General features: G+C 40.8%; 1 protein-coding gene and 1 long non-coding RNA gene across 2 annotated transcripts in view; both read left to right on the top strand.

Moving 5' to 3' along the window:
* Nucleotides 1-5,952: 5,952 nt before the first annotated feature.
* LOC133485839 (uncharacterized) lies at nucleotides 5,953-10,542 on the top strand. The gene is made up of 4 exons (XR_009790816.1): nucleotides 5,953-6,207; nucleotides 6,600-6,776; nucleotides 10,063-10,142; nucleotides 10,239-10,542. It is a non-coding gene; the product is annotated as an uncharacterized LOC133485839 (long non-coding RNA).
* Nucleotides 10,543-22,648: 12,106 nt separating this feature from the next.
* The window catches only part of zmiz1a (zinc finger, MIZ-type containing 1a), a 176,944-nt gene continuing 176,213 nt past the window's right edge, over nucleotides 22,649-23,379 (top strand). Inside the window, exon 1 of the mRNA XM_061789374.1 lies at nucleotides 22,649-22,765. The gene's annotated coding sequence lies outside the window, so the exon portion shown is untranslated. The remainder of the gene's footprint in view (nucleotides 22,766-23,379) is intronic.

Genomic DNA, 23,379 nt, shown 5'->3' with positions numbered 1-23,379 from the left:
GGTTGTTGGCATGAAATATAAAGAAATATTAGTAATTACAATAGCTCTAATATGTGTGCATGCAGATAGGGAAATAATTATTTGAGCCCCTGCTGAATTTGTAATTTCACAAAGGAATTGAGTCCAATTTGTGTCGTTCTTCACAAAATATCAGTCAAAATGTATTAAAAAATGAAAGTGCTTTATACACATGACAAATTGTGATTAGTAGTATTTGACAGCCATTTGGACACCAGCAAAACTGCGGGAGCCAAAATTCTGGCTGACTTGTAGCAGAATTCTCAAACTTTGAACAAGTACCACCTCAAAACATACTTGGCTCTCCAAGTACTGCCATAATGATCAACATTAGAATGCAGTATTGAAATAGGTCCAAGTGCTCAAAAATATTGAAAACCTGCCTAAAGTTTTATTCCTAAAATATTTAAATGCAAATGGATTGGACTTAAAAGTTAAATACAACTGAATTGTACTTAAATGTACTGTACTGAATTAAAAGAAAATAAGAGGAAGCCTGCATACCACTACTGGTACTCGTATCATACTTCGAGAACTACTGTTGTATGGGCTCAAATACTTTTAACCTTGCGGGCACAACTGTAGTTATGCCTTTCTTAGCACAATATACAGTATTCATGACTTGAGATCCGCAGTATTGCACCGGCCAATCTGTGGGAGCCTGAATTCTGGCCAAGTTGTGCATAAACCAACCATCAAAACAAGAGAAAGTGAGCAAACTTACAACTTAAGCAGAAAATCGCAATGATTTCCCACACAGTATATATATATATATATATATATATATATATATATATATATCTTTCTCTATCACATGATCAAACGTATTGGGAGATACCTCAAATTGGCCTTTACTTTCCATCTTAACACCATCACATGGGTGTCCCAACACTTTTGTCCAAAGCGTGTCCTTCCAAAGTCGTTTGACTACATTCCAAATTTCGCCCCTGCTATTTTGACACACATCATGCTTCTCCTCAGGTCCTAAATGTAGGCCACACGTTCTGTTTTGGAATCCCATATGTGCTGGAAAATGAGGAAAGGCGCTTCCTTGGAGACTCTTCAGTGTTGGGGGTTCCCAACTCCCCCCAGTAGAAAGGAGGCCCCATGTATGTACAGTATAAATATACACCCGCTACTCCCTCTGGGCTTGTCTTCAATCGATGCCAGACGGCTGAGATTAAACAAAGACTGTTTATCAAAGATAATTTTGCAGGCCAGCACCACATAAGGCAAGGTTACACTATCAACATCCCCCCATTGATTATGAAGCAAAGAGTGGATATATTAGAGGGGGGAAAAAAACACAATTTACCTGCCATTTGTTCCTAAACAGAATTTATAATGACCTAAAAAAGAGGCAGGTGGATTCATTCATCTCAGCTGAAGTGGGGGTGAGTGGGGCTCCGCTGGTGTGCGGTTGTGGGAGGTTTGACACAAGTGGAGCTTTCAAAAGCCAGGCACTGGTAACAGATGGTGCTGGGAAATTAAGCTCCTCTCGCCGCAGCCCTTGCAGTTCGTCCCAGGAGTCCCTTGCCTTTCCCTGTCTTTGGCTCTCTTTTTAGTTTTACCATGTCTCTTACTCATCATTCTTATCTCCTCTTCCTCGTTTGTCAGGGTGGGCGAGTGGAATGAGTCTGCTCTCCTGTGTTTTTATTGAAAGAGAACGAGTGGGTGACTGATGTAATACGTATGTGTAAAGGGACAAAGACAATTAGGAGTGTTGGGTGATCCATTTAAAAGGAGACTTATGATGCATATTTTTTAACAATTTAAAACACCTCCCAAGTGCCTTGATAACATGTCTGACATGCTGCCATCTAAATAGCCAAAGGATCAAGAATCATAGAAGACTTCCCACATCTTATTTCTTGTCTTGCTGAAATCAGTCCTCCCTTATCCCACCCTATATAATATACTGCTGGGCCAATGGTGAATCCAGCTTTTGTTACTATGACAACGAGGGGTGGAGCTAGGTATTTTAAACAGGCCGCAGCAGATGCCAGAGACAAGAATAATATTGAGCGTCCATAAAGACAATAGAAGCATTTTTCCTCATGGAGGCATTGCTTCATACACCTCACTGTGTGTATGTTGTGCATGGGTATATCAACAAACACAAATATAAGTACATCTCACCAATCCATGACATACCAGTTATGCCAATGAGGGACTGATACGGCAACATCTGTCTTGCTGATGAGTCACATTTTAAAGGTGAGATAAAGTGCTACCTTAAAATACGAGTGACCGGACTTAGCAGTTTCTTAGACACAAGCCGTCGTTCAGCTGATTTTTTTGCTTGGATTTGCAAGCAAAAATTTGAGATACAAGCACTGTATAATGGCAGTGAACTTAACTCACTTCATAACAAACAGAAGTTTGACAGCTAGTTAACAATTCTTCAAGACAGAGGCTTTAATGTTTGTTGCCACTCCCAGTTGAAGTTTACTCTCAAACTTTATCTTCTGTGAATAACGACTTATAGTCAGTTTACTAAGCAGGGGTGACTGTCTTCTTCGTGTGTCTGAATGTTTTTTTATTCTGCTCCCAGCTGGACAAGACACACACACCAGAAGGAGCAGCACAATGTCCATTGAATTGAAGCAAAAGGTGTGGCAAAAACTGTTTAATTGTTTACATTCTATTTAATTGTGTCGAAGCTGTTTGTTTTTAATAAACAGCCACCCAGAACTTAGCCTGTTTTGGGGGGCGGTCCTGTCTCATGAAAATAAGTGATGCACCCTTTACTGGGGAACCAATGATGAGTAAGGCTTTTGTTACCATGACGAACGCTAGTGGCACTAGGGGATTGAACGGGCAGGAGCTTGTGGAAGCAAAGCGCAGAGTGTGGAATGAAAGCTACCTGCTGTAAAGACAGAATGATTTTTTTCTTCATGGAGACCGCAGGTTATACACTACATTGTGTGTAAGTGGCAAATGGGCACATGACTCAACAACAACAACAACAACAAAACTCAATGCAGCTCTACTTAGCTTTTGGCTTTGACATGACAGCAGGGGCGTCACATTTGTAGCGGATGTGAGTGTTTCTAAGTTACTGTATATACTGTAAGTAAGTGGCTCTGGATCTTCACCCAACCGAGTTTCTAAGTCATGGGAAGAAACACTTGCTGTGGGGGTGGCTAATAAGTAAACTAGCCCCAATGTTACAAAACAAATGCCGAACGCTTCGCTTGCAGACAGTTTTAGAAATAGGCAAATGAAATGATTAACTTGGTTGTTTAATTTCACAGTTGATGGGTGGACTGGCACTCCAGAGACGCAACTATTTGTTTACAATAAATTAAAAAGCCAATTTAGCGTAATATAAGGAATATAAGAAAATGAAGTGCACGCCGCCTTTGCTGCCTGAGTTTACAGGCAATTTTACGCCGTACTATGCAGTAGCTGCAGTGTCAGCATCAGGAGTGTCCCAAGAGAGCCTCCTCTGTGCCAAATAAAGCCCTGATAAAGCTCCATGACTTGCTTCAGGGCCTACATTAAATATGTTCCTTCCTGTTTTGAGTTGACAAAAGCATTCTTTGCTCGGAACAAGTGTTTACACCCCCACAACAAGTGCACTTTTATTGGCCCGTCTCTCTGTGCACACATGAGTTGTTATTGTGGATAAGTGACCTGGCAACCAATGACTCACCGCTTCCGCTTTTGCCAGCGCGTCCTTGCAGATGTATTTCAAAAAAGACCTTCAGACAAAGGCTGACTATGCTAGGATTTGTATTTACAGTGGTAGATCTAAATGTGAATGTCCCTAAAGTTGGATTTCAAAAAATGGAACTCTGCCATCATTTTCAAGAAAAATACACTTCTTTAGTCACACAAAATGCCAGAGGTCAAACTGACATCATGCATGACGTGTTCCAAGACTCAATGAGCAAGTTACTTTATCTATCATATGTTAGAGGAATTTTTGCACTGGCCAAAAACGTGTTTCATGGAACAGTATTGCTTTGGCGCCATCTTTTCTATATACTGTATACCCTGCAACTGACTGGCGACCAGTTCAAGGTGTACCCCGCCTCTTGCCCAAAGTCAGCTGGGATAGGCTCCAGCTATTTTGCATTTCTTTTTTGTCTGCTTTTCTTTGACAGCTACTTACTGCATTTAAAGTGGGCGCACCAAGAGTTTTTACAAGGAGCTGGAGCTTAAGGATCCTATGCATCTTAATGAGATGCCCGTCTCTCCTGTGTTGGCCTCAGCGGGGGAATCATCATCACTGCTGTATATATATATATATAAAAAAAGATCTTTTGCAGTCCTGTCGTGTCCCATCAGCTTTGGCAGAGACTGCATGACGTTCACTCCCATCTGCTGGTTGCTAGGTGCCCATATACAGCATCAAATGCCTCCAACAGGGCAAACTGTGTTTCATGAATCCTAATTCTCAGTTTTTTTGCATCAGGAGGCCTGATGTTGCTTTGTTTACATGACATTTTTGAGCCATTTCTTAAAGTAGACAAACATAGACGGCTCACATGCAAAAATGCTGCACGCATGTCATGGTTTTTATCATGGATTGCACTAAAACAGCTTTCCCCAGAAATGAATTAGTGCTAGCATGGAGGAAAACATTGTGAAAGGGATGTTATAGAGAAAGGGGGGTTGTGATTCTGAAATGAAAAAGGACAGCAGATGTCAGTGACAGTATGATGTAATGATGCGTGTGCTAAGCCACAGTAAAAAGTTGCCGTATTTTGCCAAACCAACTTTTTCTAGTATTTGGGATGTAATTTTGTCTCTATGGTGCCTCAGTAAACATGTGAAATATGAATTAAAATCTTCCACGTAATTCTGAGATCCAGATATATTTCTGCCGAGAGGCCTGAAATCAGGTCATTCGAATTTCTCAAGCTTATCTATGTAACTAGCGAAGATCTCCGCCTACCTCTCAGCTCCCGAGCCAGTGCTGTCAACATGACAAACGCGTGTGCTCTCACAAGTGGATCTTTTACATGGAGGCAACCAATCACAGGAAAGGGGATTGGGGGGGGGGGGGGGGGGGTCTTAGCCACATATGGACAAAGCAGGTACAAAACTGGGTCAAACAGAAGTAGCTGTCCACAGTGGCCTTTTCTGTACACTCGTATGACAAAACAGGTGTTTTTTTTTTTTTTAAATGAAATTGATACTTTTAAATTAAGTCCATGTTAGAGAGTCACTCTATGAAGGTCTAAATAGCAAAATATGGAACCTTTAAATAGATAGTGGGCACAGATACAATAATTTAATCATTTGATCACAGTAAATGAGTTAACATTTGTTTTAATCAGTATTAAGCATACAAATCTTTTATTTACATTTTTTAATTAAACCAAATTGTAGAATGTACTTCCTTTTGCGCTTTAGTGGACATTTTTAAGAAGCAGTTTAGAAAAAATATGTTGAGGCAGGGATTCCAGTAATACTCGATTTCATTTTTAAATATTGTGATTCTACATTTTATAAATGTATAACTGTACTTTAACAATGTGAAGCACTTTGTGAGTCCTTTCTGTGAAAAGTGCTACACACACACACACACATATAAAACGCAACCGTACAGTAAAGCCCTTACCCCCTAATAAATGCCCTGGTACTCTCTGCAGTTGAGTAAATAAATTCCTTCAGCCAATATTTGATGATTGATTAAAAATATACTATTTAATGTCCTCTCTGTGAAAAGTGCTATATAAATAAAATGTACTGACGTACTTACAAAAAAAGATGCAACTTTCATCAACAAATAATAGATTACTAATTTTTTAATTCTTTCAAATAAATATTATACATATACAGCACCGATCCAAATTTCAAAAATATAAAAAATGTATGTAAGATAAACACTTGTTTACGTACTTTCTCCTTTTGCGAAAACAAAGCAGCGCCGAGAAAAATAGCGCCAGGGATCGTAGAGCACCATATGGTGGACAAAAAGTGTATTACGGTACGTCAGTTGTTGTTCAGAGCGACTACCAAAAATAACGAACGGGATTCTGTTTCGGGAGTTTTTAAGCTAAAGAATCTGACGAGGCCCGCCGCAACGGCGTTCGATTTCCTGACGAGGGAAAAAAAAAATGCATTGTTTTTTTATTTTATTTTTAAAAAGTACAACGTATCACTCCATGGTATGTCATCAAGTTTCGACGCTATGTGACGCATTAGGCACCTGTTGGCTAACGATGCTAAAACGTAAGTGCTGCCTATTCACGTTGTATTTTCACATGAAATGAAAGAATGTGTTCATAGATTTTATTTCAGAGAAGTATGGTGTTTCCCGAACCACACTGCTAAGCTAATGGTAGCACCCTGTACAACCAAAAATGAGTCAGTGGACAACTGATTAGGTACACTAGCATAACTGAGATGTATCAGAAGATGGATGTACAAAAGCAATGATACTCAATTTTGATTGTTTATCATATTTTGGTTACCTAATTCAGCAATTTTACACCACTGCAAACTCAAGACACACAATAATAAACATGGGCAGAAGTTTGGATACATTGTGCATCAAAATAATATTAAAACAAATGTTCTGACTTTTTTCCTCCCAGTCATCTGTTTTCTATCCTTCATATTAGGGTCACCAACTGACTTTGGGTGAGAGGTGGTACCCTGGACTGGTCATCAGCCACTCACCGGGCACATGGAGATAAACAAACCAGTCACATTCACACCTATGGGCAACTTCAGTGTCTTCAGTGAACCTAAAATGCATGTTTGGAAAGGAGGACAAAGCATGTCTACTGTGCTACCAGGTTAAAAATATTATATTCTATGAACATACAGACAAGGTTGTTAATGCTTTCGCTCCGGAAGGATTCAAGTTTCCCAATCATATCTTTTGTACGCTTAATATTGGAATGAGACTGCATTCCAAACTATTAGCAACTGGAATAAATTAGATTTTCAATGAGCACAGTTTCATTTTCTAATGTTCTCTTTAAGTAAAAAAAAAAAAAAAAAAAAAAAAAGGATATTGCCAAGCCACGAAGACTCTTGAACCGATTCAATTTCATGAACAAAATGCCCCCTTCAGTGAAGAGTCCTACCCATGTTTCTTCAATCAGTCGAGCAAATTCTTATTTTGGATTTGACTTTGCATGATGCCACTTCCAAAAGTATCATCATGACTCATTTACATTCTATTTCAATTGCAGCCTGACACCAAATTGCCCCTTGTGTGGGAGCACGGCAGTTTGATGGAGTCTGCCTATCACAGACCATGCCGACCAAATTGTGATTAACTTTATTCGTCGTGAAAAAAAGACGGGACGAGATCAGGTTTGGCTTGCTCGCCGCAAATCCGACACTTGAGTTATTCTGCCATTTTTGAGTGAGTGTGCACATTCTCCCCCCCCCCTGCGCTCATTGGTATTCCTGTTCATATTAGCCTCTTCAATCAGCAGCAGAGAAGCTGTGATTAATGGCAGCAGAGAGAGCAATCTCCCAGTGATTCATTAAACACGACTGGTGTGAATAAAAAGGAAGATTTGCTCATATTTCCGCTTAGAATCCGAAAAATATCGTCCGGCGCTGGTGAGATGTATAATTTATGTTGGTGTTGGACGCTTTCATGTTAAGTCCATATAGCAGGATGAAAGCCAAATTAGTGTGAATAACCGATGCTTCCTGTTTGAGTGTGGAACTCATCATTTACTGGCCAATCTCACACTTAAATAGTGAAAATGTAATACTGCACTGTAGATGGTTTGAGTGATTATCTCATTACTAGCTAATGTTGTAATCTAGAAATCAAGAAATGTTTTATGTTTCAAGCTTTTCTTCAATCAAGCAGTATTATAATATTGCATAAATACTCCATTTTACATGCCTTTCACGTCAGATTGACTCTTCCTCCACCGCTGTATGCAGATAAATGTTAAAAAGCAACACTAGAGAATAATGTCAGCATGATTTGGTCTTTTTCTCGTGTAATTTGTTAATGAGAATATTGTAAGACGATTTAAAATATGAGTATTTTAATGCGTTTAGTAGTGGTGTCGTTAGGCCTATTTTAGGATGGCTTCAGACCCCCTAAAATGTTCTTAAGCCCTCCTAAATGATGTGATTGTTTAAAAAACTTGTTTTTTTTTTTTTGGTAACCCACATATTTTTACCGGACAAAATTTAGACCAAAAAAATAAAAAATCAAGAAAAAAAGCCACAGATACGCGAAACAGTGGGTGACGCAAGTATGTGGGGGGTCCACTGAAATTAACAAGCTAGTCAGTAGTACCACGGGACTATCTGCTGTTAGCTGGGGGCCAGAGCTAACTAATTGTGACTCACAGTAACAGCAGTGATGAAGATGAAGACTTAACTTTCTAGAAAAACTTTGTCCAACCTTTGTTCGTTTACTCAGTCCTGTATTGTGAAGTTCCTGGCTGTTTACATAGAGATGACAGAGGTTAGAATGAACCTTATGGATGTATTCATACCAAGAAACAGGAGTTGAGCTCATTCACTGTATAGTTGTCATCAGTGGATAATAGTACTAATTTTGTGTTTGTGTTCTGTATTAAAAACAGACTGAAATAACTAATCTAATGGCGACTTTGAACTTTTAACCAGTGTTGTACTGTTTTAAAATAAATACAAAACTGTAAAAAAGCAATTTGTCAGTCTTTGTTAGCTGTTTGTAAAATGTGCTCGTGCGCTACATTCGATCAAATTCTGTGCATCTCCTGAGGGCTAAACACCCCCTATCCATAAAACCTAGTGACCCCCTTGGTGTTTTGTCTCAAACTCAGATGCATTCAGTTTCCCCTAATAAATAAGGGCTGTTGTGGACCACAATTCATCCCCACCCACTAGATGGGCTGCTCTAATTACCTCGACTATGACATCTGATGTGACCATGTGACACAGTAGACATCTCTATCACAACACTCACCACTTGTAGAGCAGACCTGGCATCTGTAAAGCTGACGTTAACAGTGAAGTTTAATGACAAAGGATCTGAAATAATGAGACAGTCTACCCTTCGGTGGGTGACTGAGGTTGTAATACAAAACTGAATAAATAATAACACACTACCTGCACCAAAGTCAGGCAAGTGTACCACTATACCATCAGTGACATTAAGTATCAGTATTTCTCGAATTAATGATTAAACATATTAAATACGTTGTACAATATAGGCTTTCCCCCTATTAAATACCTGCTACTTTCTGCACTTGAGTAAAAAAAAAAAAAAACACTTATGGACGCCACATAATGATTGATATTAAAAAAAAAAAATGCTTTTATTCAATATCATTATTATAAAATGCTTCTATACAATAAAGGCCTTACCCTAATAAATCTGTTGTACTTTCTACAGTTGAGTAAATAAAGTCCCCCAAGGTAATATTTGATGTTTGATTCAAATTAATACCGCTAAGAAATGCATAGTACTTTTTTGCAGTTGAGTAAATATACTCCCCCTGCCAATATCTGATGCTTGATTTAAAAATATGCTAGTATATAATGTTATTGTAAAATGCATTTGTAAAATTATGGCCATACAGCTAATACTATAAATACCTTGTATTTTCTGCAGCTCATGTAAATTAACGCCCCCTAGCCACTATGTGAGGAAATAGAACGCAATCTGCATGCACAATGTCACATGATGTTAAATATTGTTATGTAGGACATCAAACCAAAATATTATTTTTTGGACATCAGATGACAAGGAGACTCACATTTACAGTCCCAAAGAGATGTCCTTCCATTTAAACATCCGCTGGACAAAACTAGTATCTCCAGAGCCAAAGCCCCTCACTAAACCCCAACCAGCATTTTAACACAGATTGATTTCAATCAAACATTAGCCCCGCAAATGTGCAACGGGCCATCGGGCGAGCGTCATTACTGCCGCTCGTTTGCCAGCTAAGAGACGATCAGATATGACTAGGGCGGAATTAGCTTTGTGCTGGCTCGCTGTCACTCTCATCCCAAACTGCCGCCGGGTGGGTGGGGGGCTTCTGATTAAAAGGATATGTTGTATAGTACATGCACATTAAAGACTCCCTACTCTACTTTCCCTCCCACTTGCAGATCACACCAAGGCCGGAGCACCCCGCGCGTGCGTCACTGTGATGCCGCAATGGATGCGCTGAGCTGCTCCTTTATTCAAGGTGAGTGCTTGTATGAGGGCGACAATGCTCGATGGAAAGCCAGTCATATAGAAATCCTGCTTTTTCCACCTCCACCTCCATGTAATGAATATGCAGCGGAACAAAGCCGAAGCCTGGCTCTGGAGTGGCATATTTGCACCGCGCTGCCTGCTGTCTCATTGAGCGCTGTACAAAATCAATAGGCTCTGACCTTACCAAAGTCAGAGGCCATGCTGAGGACCCCATCAGGCAGAGTTACCCCCACCCCTTCAAGTGCCTGCACTACTGACTTAATGATTTTGACACGTTCAGTAAATTTACATCAGGGCATTTGTAAACAGCATACATGTTAATATGATTTTTAAATAGTATTGCATTTTCGGCACATGTAATAGTAAGATATTTAAATGCAAATGTGAATAAGAGTCAGAATTTTTTCCACATTTGTGCCATGTAGTAAATATTAAATGTAATATGTACTACATAGAGTGTAGTCCACCTTTCGCCTGAAGTCAGCTGGGATAGGCTCCAGCGCCCCGCGACCCTAACCAGGATAAGCGGTGTTGAAAATGGATGGATGGATGGATGTTTGTTTCTTGTTAAAAATCAGAATTTGAATTATTTGAAGCATCAGGAGGTCACTAAGTAGTGAAGTGGTTCAATCGCCTGACTTCCGTGCGGGCAGCGTGGGTTCAGCGTCACTCAGTGACGGTGTGAATGTTTGCCTGTCTCCATATGTTCCCCGTGAGTGACTGGAGACCAGTCCAGCATATGCGGTGTAGAAGATGGATGGATGGGTCCTAGTGCCACCAATGAAGTCAATGTTTGCATTTTGACATTTGGGGTTGGATCTATTTCAGGCAACTATAAAATAACAATGTACAATTTTTTAGAAAATCTAAATCCTGCCAATTCCAACTTATCATATAATGTAAGACCACCGTCTTAAATTCAGTGGGGCCTTGAGATACGAATTCAATTCGGTCCGTGATCATGCTCATAACTCAAAACACTTCCACTTCTGTTCCAGCCTCCCCTTCAAAAAGAATATTTATTGTAATGTGTTTTTTAAGGTTGCAACTCATGATTATTTTAATTATCTATTAATATATTAATCAATGAATCAATGAATCACATTATTATTATTATTTTTATTTTTAATTTCCATCATGTTATTTAAAAACAGGACATTATTGCAAATTGAAAGTGCAGAAACATAAATTGATTATGATTCAGTTACCAGTTTGGTCTGTAACATGTCAGAAAATAGGCGGACATTTTAATAATTGTTTTCCAAAGTTAAAGAAGATGTTCGCAAATGTCTTATTTTGATTAAACAGAAAGATATTTTTCATCTATTTTATTATTATGATGAATATAATTATTAATATTTACTGTTGAGAAGCTGAAATTACAAGGATTTGGTCAATTTTAAGTTTAACATGGTCTCTAACCAATTAATTGATTATCAAGAATCATTATTGATTAATATGATAATCGATTAGTTGTTGATTGATCGATTCATCGTTGCACCTCTTTTTTAATAATGGAAATACCACTCAAAATGATTGTACTTAGCCCGTGTATAGCGCTTTGCATCGTTTCTTAGCATCAAGCTAAACTGACTTCATTAAGGCAAAGCTACAGTATGTGGTTGTTTTAAATGCATGATTTGTAATTATCTTTGTTTTATGTTTACTTTGAGAGTAAAGTCCCACTAGGAATGGGAATAAACAGCTTGAAGCCTCTTTGTTTAAAAGAATTGTTCAATTAAAAAAAAAAAAAAACAACAACAACGAAAGAATAGCATGTCTTTATATTGGTAATTGTATCATGTATAACAAATTTGAGTGCAGTACAGAACACGTTCACAGAACACTTAATTGTCAAATAGACAGTAATGTTAACATATATTTACGTACCATCTCATGCCTTACATGCTGTACATACTGTACTGTATACTGTATCCTTTTTAGTTTTATTTCTTGATTTCTGTTCATATGCAATCTACATTTTGTTGCCTTGTACTTTTGACACGTGGAATGACCATAAAGGTAAATTAATGTAATTTAATGATGTATTTTAATATACAATGAGTAATATAAAACTGAATTGTACAAATAAATACCTCACTCGAGTGGTTGTCCGCTACAACGTCTGGTGAAAGTGGATAAGTACAAACAAACCATTCCTCAGACTTTTCACTCACTGTCTCAAGTTGTGTGGATGGATTAGGCCACTACGTGTTGAGGATGGCTTTAATAATTAAGAAGAGCAGAGAATATAAGCTGCTCCCTGTTGTGCACTCAACTGCACTGGCACGAAAAAGAGCTTGGCTAGGGGGAGGATGAGGAGGCGGGCGGTAATGGTGAGAAGTGCTTATGAAATATGGATATCAGGAAGAAAACAGTCCAGGAAAGTTGCCAGGGAAAAATTCTTTAATTAGTTGAGTGATAGCTGCAAATACACAGCAGTAATAACAGTTGAAAAAAATGTCACATTTTGAAGTATTTGTGAGCGATACGTGCCTCAACGGAGCGCTGTTAGTCTTCATACAACTCCAATTATCGTCCATTACGAGGCGCAATTAATTGAAGAACTTCCGTCAGTGTCCTGAAATAAAACACCAAGGTAATAACTAATGGCATCTGTAGCATGTGTGTGATTCCATGCCTGTTGGGGGGTGCTGGAATGATTAAATGTCATTGCCATTCATTTCAATTGGGAAAGTTGATTTGAATGATGAGTAGTATGGTCAGAGAACAAATGAAACTCATCAGTCAAGGTACCACTGTGCTTCTTAGTGGCCATTTGCAAATTCCGCATTGTTTGGAAAAAAAAGTTTGAATGACGTCAAAAATCACTGACAGTTGAATGGTTCATTTGCCTGGCTTTTGTGCATACAGCCTGGGTTCAGTTCCATCCATCTTCTGTACCGCTTTATCCTCACCAGGGTCGCGGGCGTGCCGGAGCCTATCCCAGCCATCTTCGGCCGAGAGGCGGTCTACACCCTGAACTAGTCGCCAGCCAATCGCAGGGGTTCGAGTCCCACTCAGTAATATGTAAATGTTAGTGTGCGTGGTTTTCTGTACTTATATGCGCCTTGTCATTGACCAGTCCTCTCGCCCAAAGTCAGCTGAGATAGGCTCTAGCTTCCTGCGACCCTGAACAGGATAAGCAGTACAGAAAAGGGATTGATTGATGAATATATTTATATTGAAAACAGAGTATCAATTTAGTCCTGAACTTAATATGTTTATTTATGGTCCCGTAATCTGCATAATGCATTTTGGAGTGATTTCTATCATGTGCCCCTGCTGCCTCTCCTTGTCGTTTCTCTGCTGTGTGGTGTAGCAGACGCCGCTGCCCCAACTTGCCACAATTAAGTGTCAGGTAGTCAGCGTCACTAATGTACGACAATCTATTTTTTGACAAATAAATATGCCTTAGAATTCATCCTAGAAATAAGTGGCAGTGTTGAGGTAAGATGTTCAGGAAAAATAACCGTTTTATAATGATTACATGAACTATGGGTACATTTCGACAACGGAAGTGATTTTTCATATCCTCGAAAAGTTTCACAGACAAATAACCAACAACAATAACAATGGGATCCGCGACGTCATCAATGTTATCAAAAGTATCCCTGTAGTGTTACACCATTGCTGTTTTGAATGTAAATAAGTTGTGTATCTGCGCATCCAGCAGGGTCTAAGCATTTCAGTGCTTAGACGCGAACGGTAACACTGGGATTCAATTTTATTTATTTATTTTTGGTAAATTGTCTTTTTCAACTATATAGGACAATAGGACAATTTTGCATCGCTTAATCCGAAAATGAAATTCGTTTCTCTATGCCTTTCTGTGACTCTTCCAGTCTCTCTGTATCTCTGTTGCTACCTGCTTATGACGGTCTGTAACACTCCAAGCTCAGTAGTCACATCCTTCTGAAAATTATCCTCCATCCTACTAAAAATCCACCGTAAACTTGACTACCTCTTGTAGTTTTCCTGGTATGTACTCAAGTGATTGGTGCTTGGTTAATTTATTATTATTATTTTTTTAAACACAACACCAGTGATATAACTTAACTCTAAAGGGTTACACCAGCTACCCTGTGTCTTAGGTTATATTAATTTGAAATGAGTGCATTATGAGCTACTTGAGTTGCTGCATGCCAAATGTTCCACGCTCTGTTAAGCAAATGATTGTTAGATTTTCCTTGGCCCTGCTGTTGAAGCCCGCGACCACGATATTAAGATTTAACATCACTTCTGACTGGAAATGGAAGCGGGAAAGAGCTGCTTTGCGTTCCCTGCAGCCTGGCTGAAGACCAGCATCAGCATCATCATCATGGAGTTAGCGAGTGTAGCACGCCATTGACGGGGCCGCCTGGCCGTGGCGTTTAGCTTCAAAGAACCGCCCTCAGGCATCCTTTCTAATATTGTCCCAAGACGGTGTTTTTCACAAACCCACTGATGCATGAGGCTTGCGAAAAACAGGGCAAACATTTTGTTTGAAAGCGTGGGGGAATTTTGTCAGACCACAACTGAAAGTTTCCACCTGAATCCTGAGTGAGCTGTCATTTCAAGGCGATGACTAATCTTTTGCTTGCCGTTGGAATGTTGGACTATGTGCGCCTCCTCTATATCACAGCTGTGTGTACACATTTGTGTGCGTCTGGTGCCACCAAAACAATGCACAGGGTGATGTACATACAGCTGCAGTGTCAGTGGTGGGTAAATTTTATTATCGCAGCGTGACACAAGAGCTCAGGCACCTTCTGTCCGCAAAACAGCATGAGTGCGAGCAGGGGCTGGCAAAAAATAAATAAATCACGAGCTGGTTGATTCGCATGCATGCATATACATGCATATGAATGTGGCTTCATAGATTTAATAGTAAGCAAAGACACCATACTATTTACTATTATGTCAAATGACTACTCTGTCTGCAATTTAAACAACACAGTTTGACTTTTTGCACAGTCCTATGCAGCATATCCATGTTCATTGATGTGGGTTTATTTGTTTGTGTGCAACATCCTGTTTATGATCAACCCAAATTTGCTTTTATGGTTGGTTCAGGGATTACCCAATTTTGATGATATTCCACATTGATGATGTCATAATGAGTTGATGACTCCCCATTCCACATCTCCAGTCATTTAATGTCATTTTTCTGTCACCACATATTAGCCCCCTCTCTGTAGTTAGAGAAATGACAGACATTGTGTAGGTTTAATGCAGCCCTATGGGGGGCACAAGCCAATGCAAACTGTAGGCCGGTCCCAAGCCCGGATAAATGCAGAGGGTTGCGTCAGGAAGGGCATCCGGCTTAAAACTTTACCAAACAAATATGAGCGTTCATCCAAAGAATTCCATACCGGATCGGTCGTGGCCCAGGTTAACAACATCCGCCACAGGCGCCGTCAACCTGCAGGGTGCCGTTGGAAATTCAGCTACCATGAGTCGAAGTCTAAGTCGAAGAAGAAGAAGAAGAGGTGGAAAGCGGGTTCTTTGGCAGAAAGAGAAGAGGAAAGCAAAAGCCTAGAACTGAATGTGGGGACTTTGAATGTTGGTACTATGACAGGAAAATCTCGGGAGTTGGTTGAGATGATGATTAGGAGAAAGGTTGATATAGTGTTTGTCCAGGAGACGAGGTGGAAAGGCAGTAAGGCTAGAAGTTTAGGGGCAGGGTTTAAATTATTTTACCATGGTGTAGATGGGAAGAGAAATGGAGTCGGCGTTATTTTAAAAGAAGAGTTGGCTAAGAATGTCTTGGTGGTGAAAAAAGTATCAGATCGAGTGATGAGGCTGAAACTTGAAATTGGGGTGTTATGTATAATGTGATTAGCGGCTATGCCCCACAGGTAGGATGTGACCTAGAGGTGAAAGAGAAATTCTGGAAGGAGCTAGACGAAGTAGTTCTGAGCATCCCAGACAGAGAGAGAGTCGTGATTGGTGCAGATTGTAATGGACATGTTGGTGAAGGAAATAGGGGTGATGAAGAAGTGATGGGTAAGTACGGCATCCAGGAAAGGAACTTGGAGGGACAGATGGTGGTAGACTTTGCAAAAAGGATGCAAATGGCTGTAGTGAACACTTTTTTCCAGAAGAGGCAGAAACATAGGGTGACCTACAAGAGCGGAGGTAGAAGCACGCAGGTGGATTACATCTTGTGCAGACAATGTAATCTGAAGGAGGTTACCGACTGTAAGGTTGTCGTAGGGGAGAGTGTGGCTAGACAGCATAGGATGGTGGTGTGTAAGATGACTCTGGTGGTGGGGAGGAAGATTAGGAAGACAAATGCAGAGCAGAGAAACGTGTGATGGAAGGTGAGACAGGACGAGTGCTTTTCGGGAAGAGGTGAGACAGGCTCTCGGTGGACAGGAGGAGCTTCCAGAAGACTGGAACACTACAGGCAAGGTGATCAGAGAAGCAGGCAGGAGAGTACTTGGTATATATTCTGGCAGGAAAGGAGAGAAGGAGACTTGGTGGTGGAACCTCACAGTACAGGAAATCATACAAGGAAAAAGGTTAGCAAAGAAGAAGTGGGACACTGAGAGGACCGAGGAGAGGCGAAAGGAATACATTGAGATGCGACACAGGGCAAAGGTAGAGGGGGCAAAGGCCAAACAAGAGGCATATGATGACATGTATGGCAGGTTGGACACTAAAGAAGGACAATAGGATCTATGCAGGTTGGCCAGACAGGGATAGAGATGAGAAGGATGTGCAGCAGGTTAGGGTGATTAAGGATAGAGATGGCAATATGTTGACTGGTGCCAGTAGTGTGCTAGATGATGGAAAGAATACTTTGAGGAGTTGATGAATGAGGAAAATGAGAGAGAAGGGAGAGTAGAAGAGGCAAGTGTGGTGGACCAGGAAGTGCCAATGATTAGTAAGGGGGAAGTTAGAAAGGCATTAAAGAGTATGAAAAATGGAAAGGCAGTCGGTCCTGATGACATTCCTGTGGAGGTATGGAAGCATCTAGGAGAGGTGGCTGTGGAGTTTTTGACCAGCTTGTTCAATAGAATTCTAGCACATGACAAGATGCCTGAGGAATGGAGGAAAAGCGTGTTGGTGCCCATTTTTAAGAACAAGGGTGATGTGCAGACCTGTGGGTACTATAGAGGAATAAAGTTGATGAGCCACACAATGAAGTTATGGGAAAGAGTAGTGGAGGCTAGACTCAGGACAGAAGTGGATGCATTTGGGATTAGACTTTGAAGTTGGTATAGTGAAATTTTTTTTGAAACAGACAATGATTGTTGTCAAGTATTTTCCAGAATGAGAGTGCTTAAAGAGGAGGATGCTATTCATGTGGCACAGCTTGAACCAGGCACCGGATGCAGGTGGAGATGGGTCTGGCTCAAGTCGGAGGCCAGAACAAAAAAAGCAAAAAAATGAGGCAAATTTAATTTTAATGTTCAATTTCTACATCAACATGTACTTGAGCGGTGTAAATAAATGTTTTCCTGCATGAAGAAAATGTTTTTATTTTACCTTATTGTACTCTTCAGAGTCTTCCAGATTGCTTAATTTATGTTAAAATCAAAAAAATTAGCTGCGGGGGCCCGAGGGATCCCCCCAGACCCTCCCTACAATGTTTTTTTTTTTTTGTCACCATTTTCATGCCTTTGGTGTTTGCATGTCTGATATGCACACGTACGCAGACACACACACGTACGCACACGTACGCACACACACACGCACTCTGTTACCACATGAGGAGCCAAAGCAGAGAGCCGCTCACATTTGTCACTCTGTCATGCGAGCTTCCCTTTTTTCTGAGTTGGTGGCCTTGTTTCTGCACAGGCTCAGGGCATCTCTTGCCACGGCTGCCTAGTAACTGTCAGATGTAGACTGTGATTTATGCAAATTGGCAGGGAAGAGCTTGTGGGTCAGCCTCGATAATGTGGCAAGACAGTGCATGCAGGCATGTCAACGGGATATCCAAGTCAGAGCAGTGTGTATATGGCAAGTACAGAATAATGAGTAGGAAATAATGAGCTGTAAAACGTGAAGAAAGACAAAAATCTTTGATTATGAAAACAGTGTAATTATCCATCCATCCATCCATTTTCTTTACCGCTTATCCTCACAAGGGTCACAGGCGCGCTGGAGCCTATCCCAGCTATCTTCGGGCGAGAGGCGGGGTACACCCTGAACTGCCAGCCAGTCAGCCAGCCAATCGCATGGCACATATAAACAAACGACCATTCGCACTCACATTCACACCTACGGGCAATTTAGAGTCATCAATCAACCTATCATGCATGTTTTTGGGATGTGGGAGGAAGATTAGGAAGACAAATGCGGAGTGCCCGGAGAAAACCCACGCAGGCACGGGGAGAACATGCAAACTCCACACAGGCGGGGCCGTGATTTGAACCCCGGTGCCCAGAACTGTGAGGCAGTTGTGCTAACCACTCGTCTACTGGCACATTGTAATTAAAATATAGGGGAAAAAAAACAAATTATGAATGACCATGTGAAACATGACAAAGTAATTCTCTCTGAAAAGTTACATTTTTAGCATTTTTTCTAAGCTCAGAAATGCTCGTACATATTTGCAAAATAATAACAACTACAATAATATAGTTTCAGAAATAAAATAAATATGTATTTATATTATAGTAAATTCAATTAAATCGTTTATTAAGTAGTAATTCCCCTAGGAAATCCAAAGTAGACATCTATATCCAAGTAGACTTAATGTAACAACAAGTATTGAATATTGCACTGGCAAAAAAACTCATTTAGAAACATTGTGTGATTATTTAGTTTCACTGAGAAACAAAATGGGAGATACTATATAATTACCCAAATGGATACCTACGCAAACAGTCACAATTCTAAACTTCCTTAACACTTAAATATAAGGACTTTTGTGTAACTGCTATCAGCAAACATTCTCAATCACTCACTGGTGCGGTCACATTTATTGTTTTAGCTGCTGCCAGGAAACGCATCCTCCTTGACGACAAAATCAACAAGAAGAAGATAACGCGTTAAACATTGGCTTCGTTTTATGTCAGAATATATTCCTACCATGGCTCAGATGTCCATCGAAAGCCAAACATCCTAAACCTGTTTGACTGAATCATGGCTTAATTGGATCATTTATTGGTGGTGGTGGGGTATCCTTTCCCTTCCCGGCTTGTAAAAGCAAACTTTTTCCTTGAAAAATTCAAATTCACAAGGTGGAAATGGTGGTAACAGATGTGATTGCTATCTAGGGATTCAGGATGTTGAAATGCTTTACTCAATGTGATCCTTCAGCTTTTCCCCCTCATTTCCTGCCAGCGCCTACCATCTAATTAAGAAGAAAAATTCAGCCACTCTGTGGTGCCCCTCAGTTCCAGGTGATCCAGATGGTACCGGGGGGTCGGAATACAGTGTTGCCATCCTCTGATACAAACAGTTGGTCTTTCTACTTTAGAGGCTGGGCACTTGTGGTGCTTGGCACAGTTTAATTAGAGTGAATACATTAGGTCGGTGTGCGATCCTGCTACCTGGCATGGGTTTGAACACTTTGGGGACTGCAGAGGAGGGCATCCTTTGCCCTGCTACACTACACTCCCACCTGGAGGGAACGCTGCAGCTTTCCAGTGACAGATGGAGGCCTGTTCACAGAAGTGGGACGGATTACTGCAGCAACTATTAGACCGGTCAGTGAGCCATCGTGTCTTTGTGTTGCCTCTACCTTTTCTTGATAGGTACCACAGCAGTGATGCCATCCACCGTAATTTGCATTTGTCTTGTGGTTGATCCAAGTCACTGTTATGAATTTGTCAGGCCATTAATTACACTTATACAGTGGGTCCATGATTTAGGACGGTGCCCACATACGACATTACAAAGTTACGAGCGAGAAGACATGCTCAGTTACCGTTATCTTTCTCTTTTATATTTGATTGTTTTATATTCATGTGTATACCCCGTATGAGTTAAAAACTCTTCCGTACTTTTTTGGGGGGGGATTCAACAAAATTTTGGGGTGTCTCTGTGTGAAACGCTAAATATTACACCTACTTCTAGCAGCTCCCTTCATTCTGTCATTAAGATTCATGCATTATTCATTCCCGATAATGAAACACTATACAAAAGCAGAAGGAACTACAAAGACAACAAAACTGCACTAAATACCATTGTTGTATATTTCAGAAAAGAGAGCGTTCCAAATGGTGGAGGCAGCAACACTGCAGGATCACAGTTTGACCGTGACCGTGACTGTGACTCGATACCTGTGACTCAATACCCATCCTGACCAGACCATTGGTTAAGGATGTCACCTGTCAATGGGGTAAAGAGGTCACTGAGGATGGAAATATTGAATGATTAGTAAGATGAGTTTGTAGCGGATGAGGAACTGGGTGGCCAGAGTTATTTACAAGATTATTATTCTCACTAGTTTGGATAGAAAATGAAAGATGTGCTGGCAAATCCATCACATCCCTCTGGATCTGTGGAAAACGTCCTCCTTGGTCCATGTCTTACCCCTCTGGATATGGAGTCGTGGTTGCATAATCATGCAAACTAACAAGCAGCGCTAAAATCATAACCTTGTCGACTTGTAGTAAACGAAAACCCATCTGTCCTACGTCCTGAGAGGTAAACATTGATGGCTAGTTTCACAGGACTTCACTTGCTGCAGGCAAGCAAGGGGGAATGAATGTGACACATCTCATAAAGAAGAGAAATGGCGGCATCAGAAAGGAAGGAATGTAGCCTACCATTAATGCGAACTGTCCAGAGCCGCTTCAATCTAATGGGGGACAAGCATGCGCAACCTCCTGAAGGTTGTACCAGCAATTATGCCACTTAGGAGTCTCTGACAGGCAAGGTCGTATCGGCAAACAGACACGAGGAGCATCATAATATAATGTTCTGTATTCAGCGCCACACAGATCCTTTTAGCTGAAAAAATATCAATCATCCATGTGTATATTGTGTCCACTGTGACAGAGAATCCCCCATCCTTGTGCTGGAATAGTTTGAGAAATGAAAAAAAAAACAAAAAAAAAAAACATAACAGATATGACCGTGGCACAGCTCCTATTTATCATGTACCTTTTTATGTCATGACAAGGGCGATACAAAAGTGAAAGGAAGAAGAAGCTTGAGCTCCTGTGGGATGCTAACAAAAACAGAGGTGACGGAACAACGGCCTTTTACAGAATGCGTCACAAAGTGGCAGTTTGTGGGTGTTTCTGGTGTTGCTTTCACTCACACCACGCAAGCTGGTGCAGGGGAGCCGTTGTCTTAATTGTGTGCACACTCAGGTGTATGTGTGTCATACCAAGAGACCCTGAACTCCTGAATACAAGAAAGACATGGTTGGCATTGACTTGGTGTTGAACGACAAAAGATTTTTTGGAAGTTGACGCTATTTTGATGAAAGTTGAGTCGAAGTCTATCCATCCATCCATCCATCCATCCATCCATTTTCTGAGCCGCTTCTCCTCACTAGGGTCGCGGGCGTGCTGGAGGCTATCCCAGCTATCATCGGGAAGGAGGCAGGGTACACCCTGAACAGTACAACGGTCCCAGACTCCCCAACCATTTTTGCGCCACGGAACGATTTCACGTGAAGACATTTTGCAACTTTCTACCCCACCTCGGAGCTCGACTGGTATCTTCCATCATGCTACTGTTCATTGTCAAGACAACACTAGCAACACCTCCACTAACATGGCTCCTTAGGAGGAGCAGGGTGTTTTGGTGGCATCTTGTGGAAAATATGAAGACAACCTTAAAAAGATGCGTTTCAGGGGTGGTTTACTGGAGGCTACATCTTGTCCCTATCCAATGAAAGTCCCATAGCTCCACTTTTCCATGATTTTGAGTTACAACATTGATGTTCTCCTGCATGTACTCTTAAAAGTATGGCAGTCAAACAACCAATAAAAACATGTATTATAACTCCATGTTTATTACAAGTATCTACATTTGCCGCCAGAACTGTCCTACAAAACATGTTCTTCCACATTAGACCACGCAGCCGCCATTCTTTTTGTATTAAGAGACAATCGACACAACGCAGAGAAGAGGATAGCCGATCGCCGTCCGTTTGTTTTAATGAAACAATTATCGACAACCTAGGATTATGAATGTAATGTTTTGAACAGATGAATTGAGTCTGATTGATCAAAATGAAGCTAAATTTGCCTTGAAACTAGCGAATTACGTGAAATATAAATGCTGGCCTGTGATCGCCTTTCGCCTAAAGTCAACTGGGATAGGCTCCAACTCACCCGTGATCCTATTGATGACAAGCTCAATAGAAAATGGATGGATGTTGCTTTGATGACATTGTGAACTTTGTTGAACCATAATGTTCCCTTGCCAGCCATTGTTAAAAGATTAAAGGAATATAAATGACTTGATCTGTCATAGCTGTCTTCACAGCGGTCATCGAATCAGTCCTGTGTTCTTCCATCACAGTCTGGTTTGGTGCTGCTACAAAAAAGGACAAGCTCCGACTCCAACGGACAATCAAAACTGCTGAAAGGATTGTCGGTACCCCCCTACCCACCATTGAGGACTTGCACGCTGCCAGAACTAAGACAAGAGCGTGCAAAATCCTCTCGGACCCCCCACGTCCCGGTCACCGGCTCTTCCGGCTCCTTCCCTCAGGTAGGCGCTACCGATCAATGCAAACTAGAACGAGCAGACATTCCAACAGCTTCTTCCCTCTTGCAATCAACTTCTTAAACAGCTAACCTACAATTCCATTGCAACATGCTGCCAATTTTTTTGTCTGAGTTTGTTGTCACATTTCTGTCGGGGCAATTATATATTACTCGTGCACTCACTGTAGTAGTCTCACCACGCTGCACTATTTGCATATCTGTTGTTGACCAATACTGGCCACTCATGGCAGAGTAGCATCTGCACCATCTGCACCATTTGCACACTGACTGAGGAGTATCTGCAACATTTGCACAATCAACATTGTCCCAGATTATTGCACTCGCTTTGCACAATGGTCATTTCACCGGACTATTGCGAGATTAGTCATTCAAACTGCTCTCAGTGCTAGACGACTTTGCATCTTTTTGCACAATTGTCAAAAAAAATAATAATAATTTGTACCGGCATTACCAGATAACTAGAAACCCTTTATTGGTCGGTAACTGTTTTTTGTCAATGTCTTTATGTCTCAAAAGGTTTCTCTGTCAATTGACTGTCTGTTGTCGTACGAGAGCGGCTCCAACTACCGCAGACAAATTCCTTGTGTGTTTTTTGGA

The sequence above is a fragment of the Phyllopteryx taeniolatus genome, chromosome 11 (assembly GCF_024500385.1).
Source record: "Phyllopteryx taeniolatus isolate TA_2022b chromosome 11, UOR_Ptae_1.2, whole genome shotgun sequence".
Taxonomy (NCBI): domain Eukaryota; kingdom Metazoa; phylum Chordata; class Actinopteri; order Syngnathiformes; family Syngnathidae; genus Phyllopteryx; species Phyllopteryx taeniolatus.
Note: the sequence above shows the minus strand (reverse complement) of the source record. Positions and strands in the feature narration are given on the sequence as shown.